General features: G+C 40.9%; 1 protein-coding gene across 1 annotated transcript in view; it reads left to right on the top strand.

Moving 5' to 3' along the window:
- Cacna1d (calcium voltage-gated channel subunit alpha1 D) overlaps positions 1 to 23,563 on the top strand; it is a 349,086-nt gene that overhangs the window by 151,426 nt on the left and 174,097 nt on the right. The window lies entirely within an intron of this gene.

Genomic DNA, 23,563 nt, shown 5'->3' with positions numbered 1-23,563 from the left:
TTTTTCCCTTCTCTTCCTTTCTTTTCTTTCTCTCTCTCTCTCTCTCTCTTTCTTTCTTTCTTTCTCTCTCTCTCCTTTCTTTTCTCTCTTTCTTTCTTTCTCTCTCTTTCTCTCTCTTTCTTTCTCTCTTTCTCTCTCTTTCTCTCTTTCTCTCTCTCTTTCTTTCTTTCTCTCTCTCTTTCTCTCTTTCCTTCTTTCTCTCTTTCTTTTTTGCCAGTCCTGGGGCTTGAACTCAGGATCTGGGCACTCTCTCTGGGCTTCTTTTGCTCAAGGCTAGCACTCTACCACTTGAGCCACAGCGCCACCTCCAGCTTTTTCTGTGTATGTGGTATTGAGGAATAGAACCCAGGGCTTCATGTTTACTAGGCAAGCACTCTAACAAGCCACATTCCTAGCCCCATTCTTAATTTTTCTTATGAGAAGTCTATCTTTAAGTCATTAGTTGTTGTTTCCTTGAGGGTTTATTTTTTTTGGGGGGGGTTAGCTTTTTGAGCACTAAGTATATTTTCCATATTAGACCTTTGTCTGATGCATGGTTAGAATTCTTCCATCCTATGGGCTTTCTATTCAGCTTGTTAAGTATGTCTTTTGCCATGCAGAAGTTTTTAAGTTTGATGCAGTACCATTTATCCCATCTTTCTTTAATTTGTTCTGATTCTAGATACTTAGGAAATTTCACCCTGTGCCTAGGAGCCCTAGTGTTTCCCCTATCTCTTTCATGGATTCTGGCCTTAAATTGGGGTAAAATACTGTCATAATTTACTCATGGTAGGAAATAGCTAAAGTGTTCATGATTAGAAAAGTGAATAAGCAGACCATGGAATATTTACACTGTGGAACACTACTCAGCAATAAAATGGCACCAACTCTGGATATATGTACTGATACTTTGCTGAGTGAAAGAAGCATTTTGTAAGAGTAAATAATCTCTAAACTCAATAAACAGTACACCTAAAATTCATGCATTTCTCCATGTGTGCATTTACTTTAACAAACCTGTGAATTAAACTCTAGATAGTGATGTGCAGGCATATGTAATAAGGGATGAGGTGTAGACAAATTTGTATTCCAAAGAGTATCTTAACAGTAAAATGTGTTGATGGGTACATTGAAGGATGATAAGGCATGGTCAGCAAGATTTTCACCATTGAGTTGGTGTGGATATATGGGCCTAGAGTATAAAAATGCTTTCAGCTTTTCTGTGTTTGAATGTCTGTAATAAATATTGGAATGAATATACTCAAATGGTGGATTCACATTCCAATAACATAAATGGGACCTAATTGTGATTTATTTAGCCTTTGTTATACAAGGTTGTTTTGCTTATCATCTTCAAAATTCCATTATAATCTCACCACAGGAGCTTTTGAAATATAGCTGATTTATCAAATGCAGACTCCTCTGGCCTCTCTGACTCATTTGTATCATCTGAAACCTTGGAGTTAATCTTCTTCCCATAGCTATGGTTCCTTCTTCCCCTTTGTATGTGATAGTCCATAAATACAGGGTGTTCAGAGAGGCCTTGGAGTTATTGCTTTCACTTTTAATCTGTAGAACAAAGAACTAACAAGTAGGAGGAGATTGGGAAATGGTGATGGGGGAGGATGCAGAGTTCAGTACATATTTCGAAACATACTCATTGACCAAAACAAATTTCTGGATTTTCAACAGAGATTTAAATAAAAGATGAAATAAGTCATCCTTTTCCTATTTTGATGAAAGTCACTTACCTACAGGCCAGTGGTGAATGTCATGTGCAAGAGCTGGAATATTGTTCATTTTAACTTTCAGGGCCTTAGCCAAACATGTCAGCTACATTGTTCTAGTTAGCAGTATCAGGCAAGCTTTTGCCTTGGGAGGGGAAATTATAAACCACTGTGGAGAATTGTGGAGTGAACTGAGGACAGAGATTAGATCAACACCATTCCTTTTTTGTTTTCTTGGAATGAAGTCAGAGCAACATTATTCTTGTTTTTTTTATTTTCAGTGAATCTAATACTTTAACTGATCTGTGCAGTAATAAATACAGGAAAGGAAAAGTGGCTAGTTAGCTCTTGCAGCCCTTGAGTGGTCATGCAAACAGCAAGATAAAGCAACCTAAGCTTGTGGCTAGTAAATTGCTCCTGCCATTCCCTTTCTGCCACGTGAGCCTTACACAGACAAGCGTTTCTGGTGGCCTTGAGTGTCTCTCTCCCTGCTGGCCCACGCACAATTGTAATCACCTGTCTAGAAGGTGTGTTGTGGCATTTACCTTCCAGCTGTGGTACTTCACTTGGCAAGTACCCAGCAGAGACACCCTGCTGTATCCAACAAGCCCTGTATGTGATTTAGCAGTCTTTAGTCCATGAACTGCGTCCTTGATAGAATCAGTAATTGGAAATAGAGCTTCTGTGAGGGATAGTGAGTTCCTCAAATGATAGATTTGAGTCAGGACATCATAGAAACAAGTGCCCTGTTCTAAATAATCTGAAACATTTTGATACAGTGAAAATCAATTAGAAAAAGAGGTAAGTGAAAGCAAATTATGACCTATACCTTTATAAAGGGAAGGATGAGATAGAATCCTAGAGATCTCTTCACTGAAGAGGTTCTGAAAGGAGCCTGTGGCTCTGCTTCAGCCATTCTGATCACTACTGGCCTGTGGGTGCTGGTATGATCTGCATGGTAGCCAGACTCTTTGAATGAGATCCCAGAAGGAGTTCTAGTCTACCTACCTGTGGGGTTCATTTGTCTCATAGGGAGTTCATAGACTCCTTCCAGACCGCAGAAACATCTGACCTAATCAAGGAAGTAGAGTGCCATTTTGGGACTCTAACCAAAGAGGAAGTGGTAGTTTCTCATTCTTCAAATATATCTATCTTTACGATTCTCCTGAATCTTTGTTACTGGAATCTAGGAAAGGCACTTCCTTCTGCCTCTCTCCTCTCCAGGGTTAACAAGATGATCGTTTCATGCCATTACAAGCCACACTATCCTCAACTAGCCTGTGAGAGAAAGGGCTAGTTGATTATAGGAGGCTGGGAGATTTTGGTTTCTTAGAGAATGAGTTACTTAGGACTTCATGTTTTTAGAAGGAAGGCAAATTCTCTCTAATACCTGAGCAACAAGAAACACACAATTCCCCTGCAGAATGACTACTACACACTACTCTGGGTGTACTGTGCACTGACATCATTGCTGACAGACCAAATTACAGTACTCCCTTAACTCAATTCTAAAGGATGAATGCCATGGCACTGAAAGTGTTTTGCAGGAACTATTATTTTAACTCATTTTCACAGTGGCTATAGTTTTTCTTAATAGTCTTATAAGAACTTTGGTTAAATACAGAGTAAAAACTGAAAGCTTCTTTGGGAATAAGAAAGAAGTGGGTCCTTCAAAGTCTTAAAAAGCATATTCCCTATGTAGCAGCTTCTCTTAGACCTGCAATTTTGAATTGTAGTGTGTCCCTCCAAACATAACTGAGTATGTATGATATGGCCCATGTGTGTGTTTTCCAAAGCTCCGTGGTTGTGACAGTTTCTGTGCCTATAGTGCCTATGCATAAGAAGCAAAGGGCCAAAGATAGTCTGGATATGGTAGTAAAAACATTTGTGTTTGCAAAGACTTTTGCTAGTGTATTACACACAGAATAGCAATCAGGCAAAAATATCTATGTCCAGCATCTCAGAGAAATAACAGGGACATTCTCTTTTTTCTGGTAGAGAAGGGAAAGCCACGGGCACCAATGATCTAGAGCAGGCTCAGGCGGCCTTTTCTGCAAAGAACCAAATAATAGATAGTTTAGATTTTGTGGGAAGTTTCTGTCACAGCTACTCAAGTTGCTGTCATAAGACAAAAGAAGCTGTTGACAATAAACAAACACAAAGGAGTGAGGCTATATTGCAGCAAAGCTTTATTTATGAAAAGTAGCCTCATATACCAGAGGATATTACTTTATCATCCCCGTAGCCACTAATGGTTATGTAGCTTTGGGAGGTCATCTCTGCTTGACTAAGGGTCCTTCATACCAGCCCTGATTTTCTCCAGCTGGCTGTTGACTAGGCCATCAGGACAGGCTGGTCTTGCATTTTCTCTTAAGGAGAAAGTGATCATGATTATGGAAATTTATGTAGGCACCTGAGAGAGTACCATTTCCCTTCTTCACTACCTCACACACAACAGGTGCTCAGGACCTGTGTAACCAACAGAAAATAAAATACAGAATGAAAGAATTCTTGACAATTTTAATGGTGTGATGGTTGAGGTCAGGAGTTAGCAGCCTGGCACCAGGGTGATTTTCTGGAGGAAATCTAGCCCAGTTGTGAATTTTCATCAGAAGCTGACCTTCTTTCCCATATAGGATACTGTGCAGGTGTTTCCTTTTTGAATGTTTTTCTCTCTTTCTCACTCATATTCATGCATACTCTCTCTTTCCTTTCATTTTTCTTCCCACAGCACAGAGCTGCTGTCACTGCACACAGGTGAACATCGCCCTCCATTCTGGCATAGTTGGTGACAGAGGGTGGCAGTTGGTGATAGAGTAGAGCATTCAGCTTTGGAAAGTTTGCCAACCTCAAGCCCAAGTATATAAGTGATGACAATCGATACTTATTCTAATTTAAAAAATTCTGATAGAAGCAATATGATATTTACTTAAATACATGTTGCACTGCTAAATGATGACACATTTACACCTCAGTTTCTGGAGACAAATTCCTGGAAAACATGGTCAAATACTAGAGTTCAGGATGAAACAGGACAGGGCAAGCCTTGGTTAGTACCTTGGGCCCCTTTCTATACCTCTTCTTATATCACTTGATTAGTATACTCATTTTCTTTTTTATTATAAGTTCTACCCAAAATACGTCTACATTTTCCATGTTTTATTTAAGATATAATAAGAACTTAAAGATATATGAGAAGAACGTTGAGAGAAATTCTAAAAGTTTATGGTTTCTCCCTTGTCTTTTTCTTTTGTTTCTCCCACAGTTGATTAATGATGATAAAAAAAATCTTAGCTAGACACAATGACTTAATCCTAAAAAAAAAAAAAAACCAAGCTACTTGGGAGACAGAGATCAAAGGACTAGGGTTTGAGACCATCCTGTACATGAAGGTTTGAGAGACTCCACCTTAACAAATGGCTGTGTACAGTGGTATATGCTTGTTATCTCAAGCTGTAGAAGAGGGCAGTGGCTAGGTGCAGTGGCATGTACCTGTCACCTCAGGGACTGGTGGAGTGTCTCAAGTGGTAGAGTGCCACAGTGCCTGCTTAGCAAATGTGAAGCTCTGAGTTCAAACCCCAGTACGCACAAAAATAAGAAAGAAAACATACAAAATAATATTTATTGAAATGAACTCCAGAAAGTGGAAACAAGTGTTTTTTTCCCTTAGTTGCTGTTTTTGTTTTCATTTCCTTTTGTCTTGTTTTTTACATTTATCATTCTTTGGGAGGGCAAGGGGGAACACAGAAATGGAGGGACAAAGGATGAACAAATGCAGCAGTGATATTCACTAGACACAATGTTGAAGATGAACTATACCACTCATGGGTGGGAATGGGAGGGAAAAACTGGGAGAGAGCAGGGGAAGAGGCTAGGTTGTTCAAAAAGAAATGTACTTTTTATCTGACATATGTAACCGTAACCCCTCTGCACATCACCTTCACAATAACAATAAATTGTTCTTTTAAAAAGGAAAACATTTGGGGCTGGGAGTGTGGCTCAGTGGTAGAATGCTTGCCTTATATGCATGAGGCACTGGGTTCGATTCCTCAGCACCACATAAGCAGAAAAAAATCTGGAAGTGGCACTGTGGCTCAAGTGGTAGAGTGCTAGACTTGAGCTAAAGAGTTGAGGGACAACACCCAGACCCAGAGTTCAGGCCCCATGACTGACAAAAAGAAAAGAAAAAAAAGAAAAAAGAAAAACATTATCTAATCTTCTAAGGAAGATTAGCCAAATTTTCATGAAAATAACACTCTTTTATTTTGCACTTTTGGGTCATCATTTGAGGCAATTAAGTACTTGTAGTACATTAACTTGGGAATAAACTTAACCAACTCTTGGTAAGCATAAAATCCAACTGTTGGAATAAAAATGTGCAAGCTTTCTAGAAATGAAGTGAGGAGCCTCCAACTGTTCCATGTGTCTTGATCATCAATCACTGACTTTTACCCAGAAGGAAAGAATGATGATTCCACTGACAGGCCGAGTAAAGGGAATCAATTTAGAGCACTTCTACCAAGTTAGTCACTAATAACTATCATTGTGAGCTAACTGACTCCAGTTGCATTATGCTACCCAGTTTAAGACACACTGGCAGCCAGGAAGTCATAGGTAAATTTCAATTTGCATCATCCTGGTTTAATGGATGTTTTCTTGTTTAAAAGTCAATTTTATTCTAGTCTGAGTTATAGGTCCCACAGAGGTGCTTTTCAGAACCCTCCCATTTACTGGATAATTAGGATTTTCTTATCTCATATCATTGTCTCCCTCTGTACTTTTGTGATTCTGTGCTGTAAAAATATGGCAGAACTAGATGTTCTATATTTGGATTAGGTTTGGCATTTGAACAGAATAACAGGTTGAAGAAAGTAGTAATTTCTAGACATCTGAGGTCAGATTAAGGAAAATCTGGATTTGTTCATTCCATTTTGTCATAACTCACTATAATATCTTATAAATAATCAACCTAGAAATTTGGAAAATAACATTTATTTAATGGTTTATGCTTTTAGGGGGTCTTTGTGATCAGACATCTCAAAAGTTACTCTAACACAAGATTTATAAGGGAGAGACTAGGGACAGTGAACTGACAAACAGTAGAAGGCAGCTTTAAAATACAGAGCACAGAAATAAAGTAGTTTTATAATTCCCTTAGAAGGTACATTTACAAAGTATGGAGCTCAAGTGTAATGATTTCATTTGACCACGGAGTATTAATGAATTTTGAATTGAGGCAATTGCGATTAAGCCTGTTGCCTTTTCCAGCACTACTCATTATTAAAATGATGATTGATCTCGGTGATTATGAAACCATTACAAAGACATCTGCCTATGCTCGAATTAGCGGGATGGATGTGGTTTTGAGCTTTCAGTTAGCCAAACAGAAATTTAATGATTGTGATTGCAAGAGGTTTATTTATAATCTTCCCTGTGTTTTCTTAGCCTTCAATATTGTTTTCTCCCCCAGGGCACAAATGTGTGATGGGGCTGTGCTTGGGGTACCTTCTTTGGCCTTGGCATTGTGTAACTGTGAAGTGAAACTGAGAAGTATGATGTCCAGCCTTCCAGAACTTTCCAAGTCTTAGTTGTTGAGGGGGTCCCTGTATCTATCCCATAATTAGTGGAGACCCTGTTATGTAATACTCTCAATGCAAAAAGCTCAGTTACAGTGACCGCTTACTGACCGTAGGCTGGGTGTTCCAACAGCAGGATTCATTCTCAGTTCCATAAAGTTGGTGCTTTTACCCTTAATTAAAAGGATGTAGAAACTTCTTGGAGAATTGTAGTACTTTGGCTAGAGACACAGAGAGCTGGGAAGGGGCAGAGCCAGGATTTGGAGTGTTCTTCAGTAATCCAAATGACTGTCTAGAGAGCAGGTAGTCCTGTGTTCCCTTACAACATTGTTCTTTTAGGAGATCTCTTCACTGTCTCAAGGAAATTGCGGGAAGAAGTCATCTCATTCAGTGCTTTAAAAACTCTGGCCTTGGACTTGTAGCTTGCCCAAGCTGCAGAGGGTGTCTGTGCTATGCTGCTTGCTAATTCCACAAAGCAGCTAGATAAAGAACCCCTAACTCTCATTTCACTGTGAATTGTAGATGTCCTTTATCTGGACAGCCCTGTTCCTAGCTGCGAGGGGTGGTGTCTCAATGTAGACTGTCCTGTGCCTGCTGGAAAACACACAGGATGGAGCCCTTCTGTGTCTTGGGTAGGGCCCATGTGTCCACACTGCTCTTTCTTTCTTCACTCTGATCTGCTGTGTGACTGAAGGAGGGCCTTTCATGTCCATCTAGTCAGCTGTTTTTATTTCCACTTCCCATATGGACTTGGGCAGGGTGTGAAGGAGATAAGGCTGCTGAGCACCTTCCCCCTTCTTTGTTTTCACCTCTTATGCATTGATACGTCTTTCCTACTGCCATGAACTAGTGCTCTTCTTTCCTGGTCTGGGCAACAGTCTGTCTATCTGTTGGAAGACAATACATGATAGACGTGGTGGCCTCCAGTTTGGGCACTGTGGACAATGATTAAGAGCTTTTCAGTTTGGTGCTTTTTCCTGCTCCTTCCTGGCTTCCACCTTCAGTCCCAATGCAAGAACTTATAAGCTCCCCTCTTGACTTATCCTTTCTCTTTAGGCAAGCTAGAGAGTGACTTCTGGGAGAACCTCACTGCTTACCCTGCCTACCCTTACCTGGTAATTCAATTCTCCCTCTCCAAACCAACCACAGTTTACCTCTTTCCTTAATAGAATCGTTCTGACTGGGTTTATTTTTTGAGTACTTGTCTCTGAACACAGTTAGTGGTTCTTTAAGTATCTTTTTTTTTTTTTTTTTTTTTTTTTAAATTTTATTTTATTTTATTTGAGAACATACTGTACAGAGGGGTTACAATTACATGGGCAGGATAATGCATACATTTCTTACCAAGCATTGCATCCTCCTCCTTTGTTTATCCTTCACCTCCCTTCCCAGCCTCCCCCCTCCCCCCCACCCAATCATACCCCCCCCCCCCCACCGACATTGTAAAGCTGGTTTTGACATGACATTTTGTACTTCTCATTGTTGCAACAGGTCCACCTGAATCCTTAAACGACTTGTTTGTCCCCGTCTCCTCTACATGTTATACTGACATCAAATATAGTGAAAGCAGGGGTTACACTGTGGGGGAGGGACTCTTTAAGTATCTTTTAACCCTTCTAAAAGTTCTTGTGGAAATAGGTATAGGAAGGGAGAGGATGTTCATGAGTGAGCAAAAGAGCCAACGTTTATCCCCCAGGTATTCACTAGTGACGCCAGGTTCTCAAATTCTAGAGTTGTGTGAGTTAATGTTAATTTTTTTTGTTTCCTTACTGGCCAGTAGTAATAAACATATTTTACACTGAAGTTCCCAAGCATGCACATATCTATCATCTGAAACTTGAATGTGATAAATATATATATATAAGTATATATACATATATACTTTTAGTATATTCTGATATTTCCTATACATTATATTGCCATCTATTTTCTTTCATTTTTCCACAGCTTCTGGCTACAAACTACTGAGTTAATTTCATATGTATTGCATTGAAATGATCTTCTGTGCTCTGTTACACTGTAAAATCCAAATGTTATTCTGCTTTCTGCATTTGGTGCTCAGTTCCAATTGGTAGCTGATTCTTTTGTCTGTGCTAATCCTTTGGGGAAATGTTCTTTCTCTGTGCCAAGAAACAATTTCATTCAAAGGATAAGGGAACTTTAGTCTCTGGTCTGATTTCCTTCTTTTACATTATCTGTTAAAAAATCTTAGATATATACTAATAAAAATAAGTCTTCACAGGATTCCTTTGTGTAATCGTCTTATTTCTGTTCCATTTTACTTTCTTTTCCATGCAAATTTATTTTTCTACCTTATTCTTCTGTCCTGTTTCAGCTGTCTTTAAAATACAAGCTGCTTAATGTGAAAAATCTCAGACAAATCTGAAATACCTGAAATGGAATGAAGTGTTCCTAGTGCTGCTTTTCGAGCTGCGTTGTTCCCTGGGAATGGAATCACTTGTAGAAAGCCTGTATGACCCAGGCTGTGGGGCTGCTAGCAGAGTTCTGTCTCCAGCCATTGGAAGGTGTGTTTGGGGATGGATGGCAGTAAAGTTTGACTGGTGAGACTAGGTCAGCCATGTGATTCAGGCTTCTTAGCTGTTCCCATCTTGACATGGGTCTGCCGAGGTTCAGGCCTATGTTATTGTTGTCTTTCTGCTCATTCATTTTTTTTTCCCCCTGTAAGGTGATGCAAGCAGCTGGTACCTGTTTTTAAAGCCTACCACTGTTTCTTTACTTACTTTTTTTTTGCAGGGGGAGGGTTAGTTGCTGGTCCAGAGCTGGAACTCAGGACTTGCTACTGTTCCTGAGCTATTTTTTGCTCAAGGCTCATGCTCTACCATTTGAGCCACAGCTCCATTTCCACTTCCACTTCCAGCTTTTGGTACTTAATTGGAGATAAGTGTCTCATGGGCTTTCCTGCCCAGGCAAGTTTCAAACCACAATCCTCTCAGATCTTAGCCTCCTGAGTAGCTAGGATTACAGGCATGAGCCACCTGAACTCAGCTTTAATTTTACTTTCTAATACTAAAACAAATGAATTACAGACATGAGTTATTCATCTTCAGAGTATGTGTGTCAAGCTCTTTTCTCAGTTACAGGCTCTGCTGTAAGTATTTTTAAACTTTGATATGTAACTTTACTTATAAAGATGTATTATATGTTCCTCTGCCTTCAGCACATTCACAGGGGAAAAAGTGTGCATATATTAGTGTTGTTTACCCCCAAGAGGAGTTTCTGTGGTAAGACAGTTGCAGTCTGTTCTGCACTGAGCCCTAGCCACAGGCTCCTTTCCTTCAGAATGCACACTGGAGAGCTGGACACAGACTTGTGTTGGACAGTCCAGGAGGGGTAGGAGCAGATTGAGATGGTGTTCCTATCTCCCTGAAAGTGGAGCGAGACCCAAGCCAGTATGATACTTCATTTGGGAAGATGTGTGTACTTGCTTGGGTTTAGACAGCTGGGTTTGGTCAGCTGTGCGTTGAATACAGTGTCCTTGAACTAACTCAGTGACTATTTAGCAGTTCTCTATTCTGCTCTGGGGTTGTGGCCAGTAAAGTACAAGAAATATTGCATAGACATAACAATCACATCCCATGTGCCTGAGAATTTGCCATGGAATCTACCATACACAAACCCCTGGCTTGTGTTGTTCCCTCATTTAGTTTTTAATTTTAATTTTTTGGTGCTGGTACTGGAGCTTTAACATAGGGCCTGGGCATTGTCCCTTAACTTTTGTGCTCAGGGCTAGCATTCTACCACTTGAGATGGTTAATGAGAGATAAGAGTCTCACAGACTTTTCTCCTCTAGCTGGCTTCAAACCTTGATCCTCATATTTAGCATCCAGCTCTCAATTTTTAGGTAATAAACCTGGGCTGGTTCTGCTTTTTTATTCTCATCTTATGAAGAAAGTTTCAGTGAAGAGGGATAAGGTCACTTGCCTGAATTTACACACCTAATAGGTGGCAGAGACAGGACCTGATCTCAGGTTTTGTCTCCATTGTCCAAGGTGAAAGTGCTGCCTAATATGGTGACTGTCTCAGCGGAGGAGCTCAGCAGTGCTGCCTATCAGAGCAGGCACATTCAGTGAGCAGCTGTAAGATATAGGTAAGATCTTGCATGGAACTAGAGTGGAGCTGGGCTTTTCCTCGCCAGTGGACATAGTCAAGTCTCTTCAAAGCAGGGGCCATGATTACTGTCCTTTGATTTTTAGTTTAGATTTTTAGCTGATTCTGTTGACTGTGCCAGAAGTAACTTAGTGTCTCTGACCCTCCTATCTAAAATACGTAACTTTTTCCTTGCCTACCATACTCCAGAGCTTGGAGGATCAATGAGGTCAGAGCTGAGAAGATGCCTCTTTAAAAGGCTCTAAGTAGCTGAGTCCAGGTATGCTAGTGGTCTGGTTATAGGGATGTGAGTGAGCATTTGGGAGATTAAAGGAGATTTTGTTTCTAATTCAGACATCTACTGGTATAACAGTTCACCAATCTGAACAGGTTTTCATTAGCTTTGTTAATGGGAAAAGACATGATTATAAGAAAGGGATGACATCAGAATGAATTTTATTCATTAATGGCTTTGTTATATGACAATTCCTTTGTACAAATAAAGATAATAAAAATACTTTAAAAGAAAAGGAATAAATACTCTGTTGTCAAAACAAAAATGTTCACTTTTGAACTTACTGGTTCTTGCCATTTTGAAGTATTTAGTGGTTTCTTTTCAGGACAGGAAGTAGACATGTTTCAGGGTTTAGTTCATGTCATGTAAACCAACTACTGTTAGCACTTCTTTTTTCTAAAAAGAGAGACATTTTGCAGTTGTCAAAATGTTTATGGAAGCAGAGCAAGACTTTAACCAGCCAGACACAGGCCCCATTGCCATCCAACAAGACCTGAGCTGTTGGCATGCAAGATAAAGGCCTGACATGGTTTAGAGAGAAAGCATGATTCTGTGACTTCAGCTAGAAGATAGTACATGGTATGCTGGTGGTGAGTGTTTTAACTCCCTTAGGTAGTATGATAAGGTTGCTGGTTCATCCTTAACAATGTGGCCTTGAGACCATGGCTTTGATTTTCTGATTTTGAGGCTGCTGGTATCTTGATATTTATTGAGGTTGAGTGTTAAGTTCTTTACTTGGTTCTGTTCCTAAGTGTATGAAACGGTTCCTGCCATCAGGCACTGACAAGTCCACATGTAATACAAGATCACGTTAGTAAGTTTATTTCTCAACTAGACCAAGAGCTCCCCAAAATGGAGACAGTGCCCTTTCCTGCTGTCTTTGATGACTTCATAGATAGCTGGTTCTCCAGTGATATATGGTTCCCTTTCATAATTAAGTGCCAGAACATGTGGCATGACTTTTAACTCTTGGATGACAAATATTTCAATTTAGATGTAAACTTCACTCAGGGATGATGTCTAATAGAGCATTGTGTGACCCTTCAGCAAAGCATGGTAGGGGCAGGAGGGAAATGCCACTCAGTGATTGGTAGGGTTGTCTGCCATGGGGAATTAAGACATAGGTAATAGGATTGTGGTGGTCATTGTTCTACTCTATTCACCGGTTAAAACTTTAAAAGGGAGAGTGAAATAGTGCTTGGAGGGAATGGAACCTCTTGGTCTTCCCTTTCAGTCTGTGAGGAGGAAAGCCGTCACAAAGGCTTGTCTTTGTAGGACTGTATGGGAGCTAACGAACTGGAATGTAAGGACATGTGAAATAGGGTGGGGATAAGGCACATGAAGGGTCCTGTCCACTTGGACTGCAGCAGTTATGGGTTGTTGGTTAGTGGGGTGAAGTCAGATTGTGGAAGTCATGTGGAAGGCTTTGATGGGATACAGTCTCTCGCTTTACAAGAAACTTTCCTGAAAGCTCCAGGCATGTTTAGTTGCTTTCTCTGCCTTCACAGCAGCTATGATTGTCATTCTGCTGTGTTTTGAAGTTTTTATGGACATGAGGACATCAACAATGTCTTAGCCATGTTTTAATCCCTCATGATAAGGTCATACCTGATACGGGGTAGATACCTAGTGAGTGTTGCTGAATTAAATTAAAAATGGTTTAAACTGACAGAGTTGGCAGTGTCTGAGAGTTGAAGCTGCGTGAGGAAGTGAGAGATTGCCAATTATGGGATGTACCCACTGCCAAAGGAACCCTGAGTCCTGGTTCCCCGGATAATCGGGACAAGTTCAAAGCAGTATTTTTTCAGGAGGGCACAGAGTACCTGAAACCAGTTGAAACTGGTGGTGGTGAAAGAGACTGGGTAAACTTGAAAAAGTAAGTTTTCAAAGTTGAACCTATATGAATTTCTAGAGGCAAGCTTGAAAACGTAAATTTGCCAAGTTGAGCCTATATGAATTCCCAGTGACGAGCAGAGCCCTTAGATCCTAGGTAGTAAGAACCTGTATTGAGTTTGTAAAAGGAATCCTGTCGTCCCAAGCACTGGTGGCTCATGTCTGGTAGCTCATCCTAGCTATTCAGGAGGCTGAGGTCTGATGAAAAGGGTTTAAAGCCCAGGCAAGAAAGTCTCTGACTCTTACCTCCAATTAACCACCAAAACAAAACAAAACAAAAAGTCAAAAGTGGAGCTGTGTCTCAAGTGGTACAGCTCTAACGTTGATCAAAAAACTTAATGCCAGGGCCCAGGCCCTGAGTTCAAGTCCCAGGATGGGCACACACAAAAACAAACAAAAAACAACAACAAAGGATTCCTCTCTTATCAAACAAGCAGCTTATGGGAGCTGATTCTCCCAGTTGCTTCAACAATGTAAGAGAAGCAGAGTGATCCAACAGGACCAGTGTGGTTTTCCTGGATTTTTCAAACCAGGTTAGTTTATTAGCTTTTGGAAGTGAAAAAACCCATGGCAGTAAAGGGAATTTCTGACTTCAGGTTCAGATTGATTTGGGGGCTCATATAATAACAACAGCAGATGCTTCTTTTGTTTTAGTTTTTGTCTGGCCAACTCCCATAGACCCTGGACTCAGAGTAGGGATGGAGTAATTTCTAGAGGAAGGTTAGGGTACAGTCACTCTAGGAATTTGGTGGAGTGGCCAGGACTGTAGTGTCCCATTCAAGATAACTGCTGTATTGTCAGTAAAGCAGCAGTTTCCTTTGTTCTGCTGATGAGCAAGGAGAGTTCCCTGTCAGCTGCTTCTGCTCCCACTTCCACTCCTACTCTCAGAAATGAAGCTGCCCTCTGCCCACAGACCAGATATTTTCAAGGCCACCCTGCTGGCCTCCTCCATTTGTTATATCTGGACACATTTTAAACAGCGTCCTAGGCAGAATCCTTTTCCACTGGGGTAGTCACGGGGGTCCCTGGCCCTGTTGTGGGATCTCTTGAGATACCTCTTCAGAGTTCCAGATGCTTCTATGAGAACTGCACCCACACACAAGGAAGAGAAATTTATTTGTACCTCCCATGGACCTGTCTTACCTCCTCATTCATGTATGTCTTTGATGGAAGTGTGTTACAGTCTGCACAGTTACCACTTTCCTTTTACTTAGCAGGATTTTTCAGTGTAACCTGGCTGCACAGGACAAGCATGACTTCTTCCTGTTTTATAGATGAGAGAACTGAGAATCTAGAGGACTAAATCAGGCTGACACTAGGATTGAACTGAGGGGACACAAATGCCATGTAATATTTGTACCTTTAAAACAAAGAGAAAAAAAGAGCAAACCAAATGTTTTAGCCAGTTTCCCTCCCCCCATGTAAATGTAAAATTAAACTAAACTACACGTTGGAGGCCCTGTGAGCACATACTTCATTAATACCTGCAGAAGAGCAAATTACCTCTGTTTTGAGCCTAGGCCTGCCTTCTTTCTGGTCACCCTCCACTGGTCATCTACCAGTTTACTAGAGGTTGGATCTGCTTAGGGAAACCATGTAATCTTAGCCCTGTGGTGCCCCAGACCATCTTTTGAAATGTGTAAGGCAGTAAGGGAAGGGCTCTCTGCAGGATGACCTCAGGTGACCCAGCCCCTTGGAGAAACCACAGCTGCTACTTCTGTTCTTACTGCCTTGAGTTGCCTGTCTTTATTGGTTGATAAGTGAAAGAGTAGGGTAGGGAAAAGGGCTCCTGAGCCCTTCAAGAATCTCCCCTTAAAGCCTGTGTTCAGGCTTTACTTAACAGATCAAGTGAAATATAGTTTTCCACCTGAGCAAGATCTGGTTCTGTTCATTTTACATATGGGAAATAAAGGACGACCCTGTCACATGGCACCTGAGGCCCTTCATGCTGTCTGTCTCTCCTGCCTCAACCTCTGTCTTTCCACTGGTCCTCACAAGCCTTATAAGTCCGCTGCTGAGGCCTGATCACTACAGTTTGTGCATGCCTCTCCCAGAAGCTGCACTACCCCAGATCCCAGCATGTGGAATAGACAGGTGAGAGGGTTGAGTGGATGCAGGCTTTCCTGGAACTGGGCAAAGCCAGGGTGGTCCTGGTGTTTTGAAGATTTACTAGCAGGAAAGAACATTTAATAATGCTTAATCAAAACCTCTCAGTTATTGCTTCATTTATAGATGTGGAATATCCAGTTTTGTAACAGGTTCTAGAAACACAATGATACATGAAGTATCATTTCTGGCCTTACAGAAATGATGATTTATTGAGGAAGTCAATATTAAAGAGATAATTTTTACAAATTTATTTAAAATTGACAAGGATTATATATATTTATAGTGTACAATATATTTTAATAGGTGCAATATTGAGAATGGCTATATAAAGCTCATTACTATATCTGTTACCTCACATACTTAGGTTTTTTTTGTGGTAAGAAGGTTAAAATTTTTATAAAACATTGTATTGGGCTGGGAAGGTGGCTCAGTGGTAGAGCGCTTGCCTTGCATGCATGAGGCCCTGGGTTCGATTCCTCAGCACCACATATGCAGAAAAAGCCGCAAGTGGCACTGTGGCTCAAGTGGTAGAGCGCTAGCCTTGAGCTGAAGAGCTCAGGGACAGCACTTAGGCCCAGAGTTCAGGCCCCACAACCGGCCAAAAAAAAAAAACACCTTTGTATTATATAGTATATATACACACTGTTGTATAGTAGGTCTTCTGAATTGGTTCCTTATGTCTAACTGAAATTTCATATCCTTTGATTAACCTCCCTTCAACCCTCCCAATTCCCCTGCTCCCAGACCGTGGTAGACATTGTTCTACTTTCTGCATCTTTGACTTTTTTTTTTCAGTTGCCACATACAAGCAAGATTATGAGTATTTGACTTTCTGTGACTGGGTTATTTTACTGAGCACAGTGTCCTCTAGGCTTATCTGTACATGACAAGATTTCCTTCCTTGTTATTTTTGTTTATTTTTATTTATTTTTTTGTTGGTCATGGAGCTTGAACTTAGGGCCTTGGTGCTGTCCCTGAGCTCAGGGCTAGTGCTTTCTCACTTTGAGCCACAGCTCCACTTCTGGTTTTCTGGTAGTTAATTAGAGATAAGTCTCACAGACTTTCCTGCTCAGGCTGGCTTTGTACCACAATACTCAGATCTCAGTTTCCCAGGTAGCTAGGCTTACACATGTGAGCAATTAGCACCGCTAGTATTTTTTATTTTATTTTAATTTTTTTGTGCTGGACTTCAGGCTTGAACTCGGGGCCTGGGCACTGCCCTGAGTTGTTTTGCTCAAGGCCAGTGCTTTACTTCTAGCTTTTTGATGGTTAATTGAAGATATGAGTCTCATGGACTTTCCTGCCCAGGTTGGCTATGAACTAAGATCCTCAGATCTCAGCCTTCCTGAGTAGCTAGGTCCAGGTGTGAGCTACTAGTGCCCGGCCCTCCTTCCTTTTTTTTTTTTTTTTTGTCGGTCATGGGGCTTGAACTCTGGGCCTGGGCGCTGTCCCTCAGCTCTTCAGCTCAAGGCGAGCGCTCTACCACTTGAGCTACAGCGCCACTTCCGGTTTTCTAGTGGTTTATTGGAGATAAGAGTCTCACGGTCTTTTCTGCCCGGGCTGCTTTGAACCGTGATCCTCAGATCTCAGCCTCCTGAGTAGCTAGGATTACAGGCGTGAGCCACCGGCGCCCGGCCCTCCTTCCTTTTTAAAGGTTGAAAAATATTTCCTTGTGAGTACTTCCCGCATTTTCTTTTCCCACTCACTCACTGTGGACACCTACATTGCTCCCACAGCGTGGCAGTTGGCTATGATGATCAGTGCTGTGGTGAACATGGGAGTGTGTAAGTCTTCAGCATACTGATTTTATGCATGGAATTGCTAGATCATATATTCCTTTCTTGTGGTATTTCCATACTAGTCTGCATATCTCATAATAATTTACATCCTCATCAACATAAGAGTCTGTTTGCTGCACATCTTTGCAAATATTTATCTCTTGTCTTTTTGACGATAACCATCTTAATAGCTATAAGGTGCTGATTTGAGTATTTTTTATGACAGTTGACTATCCGTGTGTTCTCTTTTGTGAAATGTCTACTCCAAATTCTCTGCTCATTTAAAAAGGGGTTGTTTTCTTACTATTGAGTTACATTCTTAGATATTTTGGGTATTAGCTCTGTCAGACATATGGTTTGCAAATACTTTCTCCCATTCTGTAAGTTATCTTTTTATTTCATTAATTATTTTCTTTACTGTGCATAGCTTTTTAGTTTGGTGCAATCCCATTTGTCATTTCCAAAGTCTTTGCCCAGACTAGTGTCAAGAAAATTTACCCTGTGTTTTCTTCTGGCACATTTACAGAGTTCAGGACTTACTTATTTAACTCTTTATTTTATTTTAGTTGGTTTTTGTGTAGCAGAGATAAAGGTGCTAATCTTATTCTGTTTTATTTGGATATTCAATTTTACCAATACCTTTGGCTCTGTGTGTGTGTGTGTGTGTGTGTGTGTGTGTGTGTGTGTGTGTGTGTGTGTGTGGTTTTATTTCTGGACTTACAATTAAAGAGGTAATTTTTAAAATGCAATGTTCTATGTTGAATTAAGGGTATGAAGTATAATGGGCATCTATAGCATATAGGAGCAGGCTCCAGTTTTGTCTCAGACATTAAAAAAGATCTTGCTGAGGAAGTATCACTTCATCTTGGCCTTGAAGGATGAGTAGAGCTTAGACTAATGAAAAAACAGACTGAGGAGACTTCTGGAGAAAGAGAACTGGATGTGAATTTCCACCGTGGCCCAGAGTTACAGCACAAATTCCTGGCTAAGTCAGGACTAGCAGAAAACAAATATTATGGCTACAACCATGTGTTCTTTCCACTTAACTGTGTGGGGCTTGTTTTCAGTTGTGTTTCGTAGAGCTGGGTGCTCACTTTGCTGAGAAGGTACATACTTTAGGGCAGGAGCACTGGGTGAACGAAGCCGGCTGAGCAAGGGCATGTAAGAAAGCACTGGCATATATGGGAGTGAACAGGTTGGCTTATGGCTTGAAGTGAAGGGTTCCTATTTGAAGAAAAGTAGAAAGAAAGCTAGGAGAGGATGGAAGGATAATGACTTTACTCTGTAGAATGGGGTAGAGGGAGAGGTCCAAGTAGGATGACAGCAACTTTTAGCTCAGTAATTAGATTGTTTGTTTTATACTTTGACAAAGTGTTAGAGTAACCTAGGAAGATATCTTGTTACTTTGTTTTTGGACATACATGCTAGGATCACAAAACCTTAGGCCTTTATAGTTCTTTTTATGTTTTGTCTTGGTGCTTTATTCTTTTCCTTCACTGCTTCCTAGAAGCATCTATGGGTGCATTATGTATGCTGGGTATGACACTAGATACTAGAGTCAAAAAGACAGCTAAGAGATGATCCCTGCCAATAGGCTGAGCGCAGAAAGAGATGGGGGAGGGACAGATGTTGGCAAAATATAAGCCAAGAAAACTTTTTAAAACCCTTGGGGCCATGTAGATAAATGAGCAAAACTAAGAGCTGTCACCTAGCTGCCTCAGTCCTTTCTTGAGTACTTGACAGCAGCTAGAAGCTCTGTGAGTTTAGGGATCAGGCTTTGTTGGGAAAGAACCAGGTAGTCAGAATGGATGGATGAGCAGACAGACAGGTGAATAAAAGAATCCCTGGGAACAGGGAAGAACCAAGTACAATAAAGGGCATCTGACATCTCTCAGCCTCTCTGTAAGGATAGCAGGTTTAAAGACTGTGAACTGGTTTAGGAAATGTTGGCTCAGAGTCTATCATATTGTGCAATTTCACTGTCAAGAATATAAATTTTCAAAATTAGATCTGAGCCTTTATTCCTCTATTTTCATGGGCAACTTATGCCATATATAAGGTCATATCTGATAGCAGTTTTCTGAAAGGAAGTTTGACTGGCCCTGTCCACTCAGGACTTCCTGCCAGCAAAAAGATACTACTACTGATAGGAGGCTGAATGGCACAGTGCAGCTCTCCTTGGTAAATGGAGGAATTTTCTCTTTGCTTTGCTTTGCTTTCCTTTCCTTTCCTTTTCTTTTCTTTTTTCCCTCCCTCACTCCCCTTCTTTCTTTTTTCCTTCTTTTCTTTTCTTTCTGCCTGCCTTCCCGTCTTCCTGCCTTTTACCCACCTGCCTGCCTTCCTCCCTCCCTCCTTCCCTCCCTCCCTCCCTTCTTCCTTCCTTCCTTCCTTCCTTCCTTCCTTCCTTCCTTCCTTCCTTCCTTCCTTCCTTCCTTCCTCCCTTCCTTCTTTTTCCTCTTATGGAAGAAAAATGGAAAGAAAGCTAGGAAAGGATGGAAGGATAATGACTTTGACTTTGTAGAATGGGGTGGAGGGAGAGGTCCAAGTAGGATGACAGCAGCCTTTAGCCCAGTAATTTGACTGTTTATTTCAGACTTTTACAAAGTGTTAGAGTAACTTAGGAAGATACCTTGTTTCTTGCTTGCTTGCTTGTTTGCTTTTCCTTTTCTTCCTCCCTCTTTCCCTCCCTCCCTCCCTCCCTCCCTTCCTCCCTCCCTTCCTGGCCTTCCTGCCTTCCTGCCTTTTGTTGTTGGGCTGGTCCTAGGGCTTGAACTCAGGGCCTGGGCACTGTCCCTGAGCTATTTTTACTCAAGGCTAGCACTCCATCACTTGAGCCCACAGCTCTACTTCCACTTCCAGCTAATTTTGGTAGTTATTTGGAGATAAGAATCTCATGGGCTTTCCTGCCCAAGTGGGCTTCAAACCACAATCCTCAGCCTCCTGAGTAGCTAGGCATGAGCTACTGGCCCTCCTATTCCTTCTTTTTTGGGGTTGGTCATGGACCTTGAACTCTGGACCTGGGCACTGTCCCTCAGCTTTTCAGCTCAAGGCTAGTGCTCTATCACTTGAGCCACTTCCAGTTTTCTGGTGGTTTATTGGAGATAAAGTCCTTGAGAGGACTTTCCTGCCTGGGCTGGCTTTGAACCACAATCCTCAGATCTCAGCCTCCTGAGTAACTGGGATTACAGGCCTGACTACTGGTATCTGGCTTGTGTTTTCTTAACACTAAATTTGTTCAATGTACGCTTGTTTCCTAGGAATTCTTCATAATAGCAGAACTGAGGACCAGGAAGACACTGGCTTCTAGGTAGACTGGTCTACTGTATGTTCAGGCTGTAATTTTTTAGTTGGCATTGTAGTAGAATCTCTGAAATACAGAATCACATTAGAGCAAGGTGGTATTTCTTACAATTTATTCCATCAAGTAATTTAATAAGGATTTTGGAAAGAGGAGCTGAAGTCTTTACAAAGGAAGGGAGGAGAATAATGGGGAGGTATTAAACACTTAAAGAAAGAGTTTACTTGTACTAATGGCCCTTGCTTTAATGTGGTAAACTTACTTATAAATAAAAGCCAAAAAGGAAAAACAAGCTGTGTTCAGTAGGTGTTCTGTTTGTTCTTTGTCTTGTTTTTTCTCTCTGAAGTATGGTGCTGTCTTGACGTAGGGATGTAACTGCTATGCATATTGATAGCAGCAAAGTCTTTTTCCCCCTATCTGGCCTAGTAACTAAAGCAGAAGGGATAAAAAGGGACAGGGAATTATAGACTCTGTGTGCTGTTTTTAGATTATCTTGTTCTCCTGGAACTCCTAAGTCTTGAAAACATACTGATGATGTACATTTGGTGGTCAGGGGCTGATGTGAGTACAGTAGGTTGGCATTTTTAGGGATTTTTGCCACTGGTTAAAGTAATAAAATACTTTTTTCCTTTGCACAGTCAGAATTCATCAGAGCCTTTTTGGATCTTCCCCCTCCACCTAGTAGCAAAGTCAGGCTTTGATCTTCAGTGCATTTGTAGTAGTGCAATGTAGATTGTATAGGATGTTTCCTCTGAATCATCCACTGTGGGTGTGCCAAGGAATGGATGACAAGGAATCTGGGCTGCAAAGAAGACAGACTTATGGCATGATGGGGTTTGTGTACTACCTGAAGAACATCTCCCTAGGATGCCCAGCCCAGAGACATGGTTGTAGGAAGAGAATGGTGAGAACTGGAAGGCACAGGTCAGGATAAGCCTGACTGGGACTGTAACTCTTCTACAGGACCAGGAGGCATGGTTATCAAAGATAGGCATGAGTTAAGCATCCCCCCCCCCCAGTCCAGTAGGTTGTGGGGCTTGAACTCAGGGCCTGGGTCCTGTCTGTAAGCTTTTTCACTCAAGGCTAGTACTCTACAACTTTGAGTCACAGCTCTACTTTGGTTTTCTGGTAGTTAATTGGAAATAAAAGTCTCCCTGGATGTTCCTGCCCAGTCTGGCTTCGAACTGTAATCCTCAGATCTCAGCCTTCTGAGTAGCTAGGATTATAGGCATGAGCCACTGACACCCAGTGAGTTAGATTCTTCAGGTTGTAAATACACTGATTGGGGTAACCTGTACTAAAAAAGAGTTTCTTTTTAAAGATCATTAATAATTTAGTTCTATTTTTATTATTATCTTTAAGTAGTTGTACAAAGGGGTTACCATTTAAGAAAACAGTTTATAAGTACAATGCATCTTTTGTAACTTTTTTTTTTTTGGTAGTGGGGCTTGAACTCTGGCACTGTCCCTGTACTCTTCAGCTCAAGACTGGTGCTCTACTGCTTAAGCCACAGCACCACTTCCAGTTTTCTAGTGGCTTATTGGAGATAAGAGTCTCACAGACTTCCCTGCTCAGGCTGGCTTTGAACTGTGATCCTCAGATGTTAGCCTCCTGAGTAGCTAGAATTACAGGTGTGAGCCACCAGCACTCAGTTTAACAATTATTTTTATTAAGCAGTTGTTCAAAGGGGTTACGATTTCAACAAATCAGTTTATAAGTACAATGTATCTTGATTGATGTCACTACTTTTATCATTCTGTCCCATCCCTTCTAACCTAACCCCTCTCCTCAACTTTACTAGTAAAAAAAGAATTTTATTAGACTGTTGCAATAGTGACCCAAGGATCAAAGAAAGCTTTGGAAGGCGGGTTTAAGAAGGACAGTGATAGCTGTAGGGCCAGGGCCGGAAAGGCTGATAACTGGCTTTTATATAACCAGCAGGAAGCTGAAAATCTAGATGATATTCTGTATGCACAGCCATGTTTGGATTTTTCCCTGGTGGCCAAGAGAGAAGATACTGGTGGCAAGCCATGGGGAAGTTCTGCCTGGGGCAGCCAAAGACAAAGGGAGAGGACTCTGGCAGCAGACAGCTTGAGCCTAGGGGTGCCTTAGGCAAATTTCATATTTAAATGTAAAAGAGTACCAGGCCTACTGCAAGTGAATATATATATATATATATATACACACACACATATATATACACAAATATATATACACATATATATGTGTATATATATGGTTAAAATATTTTAGGGAGTTAGGCCTGTGGGAAACATCTTGAAATAAATATTTTAAAAGACAATTCTAAAAATAAAATATTTCTTTTCAGAAGCATTTTCTATATCTTAAATTTGCATTTATAAAAATAAATCTACAGTAATGGTCACTTATAACACAGCAAAATCTCTTATAATTACTTTTGAAAAGGAAAATGAGGAAGAAGAAGGTAAGACTTTGGGCCTCAGCAGAGGGCAGAAGGTGGGAAATAGCTCCTGTCAGCTATGCCTTCTGTGATTTCAGGTATTTTCTGCATGCACATTTGAAACTCCCATGCCCCCACCAGAGCACACAGATATATATACATATATATATATATATATATATATATATATTCATATTCCTGTTTGACCATGTTGCTCTTGAAATGGAGTATGTAAAGAAAACATTTATAAAAGAAGGAAGTGTTTAGACTTGCTGGCTAAGGTGTTTTCCTCAGCGTGTAGAGTTGTAAGGGTTAGAACTGGAGAGATTCTCAGAGTCCTCAGCAGTGCTGACAATCATTTGGGAATGGTCACAAGGAC

The sequence above is a fragment of the Dipodomys spectabilis genome, unplaced genomic scaffold (genome assembly GCF_019054845.1).
Source record: "Dipodomys spectabilis isolate Male_0828 unplaced genomic scaffold, ASM1905484v1 ptg000054l, whole genome shotgun sequence".
Taxonomy (NCBI): Eukaryota; Metazoa; Chordata; class Mammalia; order Rodentia; family Heteromyidae; genus Dipodomys; species Dipodomys spectabilis.
Note: the sequence above shows the minus strand (reverse complement) of the source record. Positions and strands in the feature narration are given on the sequence as shown.